Genomic DNA, 7,592 nt, shown 5'->3' on the forward strand with positions numbered 1-7,592 from the left:
TAATAAAGTCATCAATGAGGATTTTCTTGTGACGTACGGAGGAAGATGCATTATTGGCTTATTTGGGAAGCTTCACTTTTAAACCTATAAAAAGTCATTTGTATCTAATGCTGAAGATAGACTTGAATTATACGCTTTTCATTCTCTCTCTCTCTCTCTCTCTCTCTCTCTCTCTGCGTGTGTGTGCAAGTTACTTTATATTTCTATATATATATATATATATATATACATATATATTTATTACATAAGGGAGATTTTATACATTTTTGCCTATACTTTATAAGGATATAGCAAAACTATAATAATTAATAATTCGTAGTTAGTACTGTTGAAGATTTCTTCAAAAGCTCGTGTATAGAATTTTGAGCCTACAGAAGAAAACAGTGACAGAAAAATATAATTGTATCTAGGAGATCTGAAACAAGAACAATGGAGATCTCAAACAAATAATTTATTAAAAAGTTGGTAAATTACAAAAGGATGTTATCTAAAACCAGTACTCTCCACGTATATCATAATTTTTGTGAATATAAAGTATAAACCCCTCCCTCATTACCACCTGTCTAAGGAAATACTGATCACCTTAATTAATTATGGCTCTCTCTCTATTTCATTTCTCTCCCCCTAGAATATCACGTCATTTTCTCTCTTTGTTCACGAAACACAATTTATTCTCTCTCACAAAATTAAAGTGATGGACAATAATTCAATTGATGCAATTAATTCAGCCAAGAGCAGCAAAATGAAGATGACATGCTCCTTTGTGATTCCTGTCCGAGGAATGATCAAGCGTAGGATGTTTACCGGTTTCATTCACAAGCTTGTTGGCCTCGTCTGCAAATTCTTCCACTCCTTTCTCCGCTGCTTAATTTGAACACAGCACATAAGTGTTGTCGTTGCTTCATGTTTGCGTTTCTTCATCTAATTGTCACTGATACTAATCATGATTTATTCTTCATGTTGCTGCTTTGGTGCATGCCACTATTTTGTTTTAGTTTAATACTCCGTATGGTATTGATGTTGTTGTCTTCTGTTGCTCAAGATTGATTGTTTGTGTTGTGATTGATTCAGTGTTACTACAATGAAGTCGCCATTTTATGGAACAGTTTTTCAAGTATATTCTAAGTGTACAATTATAAGTGATGAACTATAAATATAACAAGTGTCACAATTCTAGTTATGTTTTGGATAAAACCCATGTTAATCGGTCCACAATCTTGAACTGAAGATCTCGCTGATAAATCATTATTCTTTGAATAAAAGCACATTTTGATGCACTCAATGTTTTTGATTTTTTTTTTTTAACAATAAAACAAACTTTTGTTCGTAAGAAACTGAAATACACTTTTCAAAAAAAAAAAAAAAAAAAAACCCTGAAATAGTTTCAGAGATGGCCATACATTCCACTCAAAATTTAAAGATTTATCCTTATAAAGTGTGGCTGCTTAATTTATGAGATACGGTATTGTAGGAGCGAGGAATCCAAAACAAGAGAACAGAGTCTACGTACGCGCCTAGAAGAAAGCTCTGCCCTTACAGTAAATTGCTCCTTTTATGGGTTTTTCTGACGGTGGATCCGAACAGGGCAAAACAGTAGTATTGCCCCAGACCCAAGTCACATAAGAGGCCAGAACGAATTCGAGTTTGAGGGCGGGAGTGGGAGAGCGACAAAATTAAATCTGAGAATTTGTGCGAGAGCGTCCATGGAGCGTGAGAGCAAGAGCGCGGTCGAAAGTCTTTGAACCGTCAGCTTCATGGCCAAAATTACAGGTGACTATCCTTTCTCTGTGCATAAATCAATTAATTTATTTTTATCTTTTTTATGTTATATATCACATGTTATGGTGTGTATATACATACAAAGCGCGCGCGCGCGCGCGCACACACATATATATGATATGTTTACGTGATTGTATCAATAAAGTTGTTTTGGGCAACAAATTCTGGCCTTCAGGATTTATATGGCTTTTTGTTTCACTGGATACTCTTTTAAGTTTCTGAATTTTAGTTATCTGTCATTGTCATATGTTTTTGATTACTTGTTAGCAAGAGCACGCTAACTGTTTGATAGAAATACACTACGGTTCCCACAAGAACAAGCTTTATTCCTTTTCTTTTAACCCATTTTAAGCATGGGATAGTTTGATTCACAAATTTCAGAATTTATTGCATCTATTTTACTTCCATTTTGCTGCTATGGAGCAATGTTTGTTTCATATAATTGCTGATAAGGAATTCAGTCATGGAGAATGAGGGAGCCAATAATTTATTTTGGGGACACATGAACCTGATATATATATATATATATTTCTAACTAACAGTGCAACAAGACAACAAATCGAAAAATAGAAGTGCAGCCAGACAACAACCCTAAACCGAAAATGAGCCCAAAAATGGTGCAATATGGAGCAATGTTTGTTTCATATAATTGCTGATAAGGAATTCAGTCATGGAGAATGAGGGAGCCAATAATTTATTTTGGGGACACATGAACCTGATATATATATATATATATTTCTAACTAACAGTGCAACAAGACAACAAATCGAAAAATAGAAGTGCAGCCAGACAACAACCCTAAACCGAAAATGAGCCCAAAAATGGTGCAATATTCAAGGTTCAATTAGTATGGCATTATTCACAAAAAATTGCATTAAAGAAAAATTTAGACACAGACAAGAAGATCAAAGGGAAAAAAAAAAAAAAAAAAAATAAGAAGAAGAAGAAGAAGAAGAAGAAGAAGAAGAAGAAGAAGAGAGGGAAAAAACAGGTTACCGCACATATATCATAGTTGAGTGCAAGAAGATGAAATTTTAAGAAGAGACAAAGAAGAACAAATATAAAGGAAAGAAAAATGAGAGAACTTTGAAGGACTAAAAGATTAGGTTTGATTGAAGGAGGGGAATGCAAATTTTTTTTTTGAAGATAATCAAAGAAATTTGAAGAAGAAGAAGAGTAAAAGAGAAAAACAAGGAAGATTTAGAGAGATTTCTAGAAAAGGGGAACTTTACCAGCGCATATAGTAAAATATCACAAAATTACGTACGGAAGAGAAAAAAAAAAATACACTGAAGCTGGCCCCCAGAGCCTATGGTGGCTCTATCTCTATTCATGGTTCATTTCAAATGATATGAACTCGACTTCCACATCCCACACACATTAAGAGGCTTATCTTTGACACACAATTCAGCTTTGAAAAATTTATTAAGAGTAATGCTATCAAGTTGCTCTCCTCTGGATAAGAGTCACCAGCTCTCTTTAACAATCATAAGATTGAGATTACATTCTCAGGCCTTGTTTTTGCATTCACAAATCTCGAGATTCTTTTACATTTAGCAGGCAATATAGAGAGCTTTTGACTCTTATAGAGGGTGACCTCATTATAGCATTTTCCATTCATTAATGACACAAATCTTTTGGTACAGGCCCCACGAGCGCTTTCTATATATCCATGATAATGGTAGCCCAAGAAATGATTGGTTCAATTTTTTATAAAAATATTTTGGTTTTTGGCTTTATTATTAGGTTTGTACTCTCGAAATAGGACCTTCCATAATTTCATTTCTCGTTCATGTGAATTTGTTTAATATTGCTTACCTTCTTCATTGGGCTTGATTTCATCTTCTTTACTGGATTGGTTTGTACTTCGTGCAGCCTATTACGAGGGAATACTGACCAATTCATGTTGCGATGACGACTAGCACAACTCCTCAAGATCAAAAGAAATGCACCTTAGATGCGTCGGAGCGAAGGTTTGCCCTTGTGAAAGCTGAGCTTCGTCTGCAACAACAGAAGAAGAATAAAAAGAGATATCATGAAGAAAACAAGAGAGTTACTCATATCACAGATTCTTCTTCAGCACATCTCACTGCTCCGTCAGTCACACTCTCTTCGAATTCCTTATCCAAGAAAGGTTCTTTTTTAATTCTTGTACAATGTAGTTATTATTTTGTGTTAGGATTAAACAAGGTTTCATTGATCTATGTTGTAGTTTATGAACCTGTATACTAATCTTTCAGTTGTAACATCTGAAACGACCTTATATGTGTGTGTATATATATGTAAGGATTATCAAAACAATATAGTTTAATTTTTTAACTGGATAAGAATGATGTAAAAAGATACTCTCTTAAAGTAATATTCATAAGAGAAAAGGTGTGACGGTCATATTGTTTTGTGAGGTTTAATTTAGGAGTTGATATTTCATTCAAATTTGTCCTTGTTTGTTTGTTTGTTTGTTTTTTTTAATCCCCAGAATTGTTGTCTATCTCCATTTTTATTTTAATTATTAATATCATCAGTAATTCGCCTAATTTCACCATTCTAGATTATTTGTAGGGAATGCTGCTTTCTCTGGCCACGCTACGACACAAGGTACAATATAGTTTTGTTGCACGTGCTTGTGTTAATAAATACGTTCATATCTATGTGTGTGTAGCCTGTTTATTTCAATTGTTATATATAGACGTGGAAGCAAATGATTCAACATATTTTCAACTCTCTCTTTCTGTACGTGAGAATCTGCTAACAACTGTCAAGCTAATTTTTTGCTTTTCTAACTTATATTTGATTCTTGATGCTGCTTTTACCAATGAGTTTACAACAAGAGAACTTTTAGATAAATTTCTCCATTTTTAACATATCCTTGGAATCATGCAGATGCCTAATAGAAGAGGAACCATAGTCGATCAGATTTTGCAAGAGCTTCTAAAAAATGGTGGTTCAGCTCAGAAATACAGGCAGGGATCCAGAAGCAGCATGAAAATTGACAATTGGATCCTTCTTGACAATTTTGTACAAAGTCATGGTGCAGCTTTTGGCGCTCGTCTTAGGGATTTACAGAACCATTCAAAATGCTCAAATAAGCACATGTCAATGAAGCAACATAAAAAACGTGGAACATTTGATTTATCTCGAGATCCATAAGTGAGATTTATGCTTTACTGCACATGTAGTCACAACTTGCACTTCTCTTTTGATTGCTATATTATTCTGTAAATAGTGTCATCATTTTTGTTTCTCTTCTAGAAAAAAAAAATATAAGCTCTTCTTTCCCTTGTCATCATATATCACTTGATTGATGAATCGGTACCTTTTTTTTTTACTTACTTCCAAATATCGTTCCTTCTTTGTTTAGTCTTGTGTATCTTGCAAATTTGAAAGTTAATTGTGTTCATAATATGGCTTATTGATTAGTGCTATTCAGGTGTTAGGACAAACCATGAAGGGCCTGAACGGAAACTTTTACATATCCCACACAAATTATACCATAGTTGTTAAAGGCTCAATGAGCACTAATACGCCAAAGGTCTTTTGGAGTCTTAGCACAAGGCGCAACATGAGGCGTGAGCTTGATCGAAGTAAGGCATGTGTTGTGATAATAATGCATATTAAATATAATTATATGAAGAATTGCTAAATGATGCAACACAAAATTGTCAATATAAAAAATCAAGATATCAATTAAATTGATTAGCTAAATCAACATACATATATCATTTCAATTTGCATATGGATTCAATAAACTCAATGTACAATCAGACAATTCAAGAAATGCAAAACACCTAATAAAAATTTCTATAGGAAAGGGATTTTTGATAATCAACTAAGAGCATTGGGTAAATTAATACTCATAAATCCTTTTGTATGCATTTACATTAATCAAATTAAATGTAGTTACATATTTGAAACATTTTTTTTCTTTCCTAAATTACATATTTGAAACATTAAAAAACTGTAATAATGACTTTAAACATATATTATCATAAATATTCATAGCAAGTGTTAAATGCAATTAACATAAGTAATGAACCACAAATTTCTGAATTCTGTCTAATATTTCACTAGGTTGAACAAAATGATCCATTAAATATGACCATGATATGATATAGGACATTTTAATTTGACGAGTATTAAGTTAAAAAAGAAAACAATATGGTTAAATACTTAAATGATTCAAAAATAGAATTCGTGCTTTTATTTTTTATTTTTTTAGATCCTATTAAAAAGGACCTGGCCTGTAGTGTACTCTAGTTGAGCGTTGACGAGCCTGAGTTTTTTAGAGCCTAGGCGCACCTTTAACAACTATGGGCTGGAGAGGTATTCCAGGATGAGGTTGGTTAGTTTGAAACTTTTGTTGGAGTTTTATCTAGACGTTTTGATTGGACAGTACTGGAGTACTTATTGAATTGGTTATAGCCTTGGTTTAGCCCTTCATGCAAATACAGGTCAAACCTTGGTAGCAAAGTTTTAATACCCGGACCAGACTTGGTTGGTCAACTAGGCTGTGTTGACTTGGCCCATATATTGATGGGGTATATACTCCAACATGATTAGTTTTGGATATATCTTACATTTAAAGGCACTGTGGTCATTCACAACCACTTTGAGAGACGACAAACCCAGGGTTGTTGTGGTTCCTTAATATTAGGGTGTCACACTGACCAGTTCCTGGTTTCCTACTCTCTTCAATATATCCATTTCTGGTTGATTCTTGATCGGCCTCATGCTTGTCCATTCATGCTGAATTTGGGCTATAGTTTATCTTTCCCTGTCAGACTCGAAGGTCATCTGTTATAGTTTGTGCCTTTTAATGCAATCAACAATTTTGGGGAATGATAATGAACTTTTTCTCTACTCTATGGCAATGTGAGATCTCGAATGCTATGAATCAATGAATGTCTTTTTTGACATTTCAAGTGATATACTTTGAAGAATATTTGCATTCTTTCACAATTTTATCGTTAGTCTATTTCAAATTACTATTTCAACACTTCTCTGAAAATCATTGACATGATTTTTATTACAGCTTTGATACTTTCAAGCCAATAAATGAAATGTGGAAAGGCTACATGATGCAACTTCTTAAAAATGTCGGGTGAGATATTTGTTTCTTCCTGGCTTTGGTTATATTGCAGTTGGTGCAATTTCTTATGTCTTATTACATATTTTCACTTGATATCCTTCTTATCCTGTAACTATACTTGCACTTAATCTGTCAGGAAAAATCAGCTGGCGCAATATCTTCTCACTGCTGACTTAAATGGTGCCATTATTCTAGGTTAATTTATGTGCCACTCTTTTATGCAGCAATATTTTTCATTGAAATTGTTCATATACCCAAGGGAAAATTAAACGTAGTTTTAGTGCATGATCATGTTTGCCCAACCTTTCTATCCAGCTCAAGTTTTTCTACATGATACTTGACGGGCATGTCACAGCAGCCTACTTGCATGAATATTATCAGGCACTAATGGGAAATCACGTAGGTTCCCATGTTTTGTTGCAGCACCTGGACGTAGGGATGTGGACTGGGTTATTATATCTGTTGTCATTAATTTTATTTTTTACTTCTTGCCGAAGGAGATATACCAGAGAGTAGTAGAAAGCAAATTCTGGTTATTAATTGAGGTTTACTTATGTAAGTTTTCTGTCGGTGATAATTTCGAATGAATAAAAGCGGAATATTCTTAACCTTTGGAGACAAAACGGTGTTTTAAGCTTGAACCTTCTACATTATTTTCCAGTTACCCTGAGATTTTGCTTATAAATAAATGACGTAGATAACATGTCTGTTTGTACTTATGCCATTG

The 7,592-nt window shown here is 33.7% G+C and overlaps 1 long non-coding RNA gene across 1 annotated transcript; it reads left to right on the top strand.

Annotated features, from left to right (window-relative positions):
• Positions 1-581: 581 nt before the first annotated feature.
• Positions 582-6,878, top strand: LOC132313736 (uncharacterized). Its single transcript, XR_009483462.1, has 4 exons — positions 582-1,770; positions 3,655-3,913; positions 4,328-4,374; positions 4,660-6,878. It is a non-coding gene; the product is annotated as an uncharacterized LOC132313736 (long non-coding RNA).
• The last annotated feature ends 714 nt before the right edge of the window (positions 6,879-7,592 follow it).

This window comes from Cornus florida, unplaced genomic scaffold (genome assembly GCF_030987335.1).
Source record: "Cornus florida cultivar Cherokee Brave unplaced genomic scaffold, ASM3098733v1 CherokeeBrave_3.0.0_Hap2_Chr06, whole genome shotgun sequence".
NCBI classification, from domain to species: domain Eukaryota; kingdom Viridiplantae; phylum Streptophyta; class Magnoliopsida; order Cornales; family Cornaceae; genus Cornus; species Cornus florida.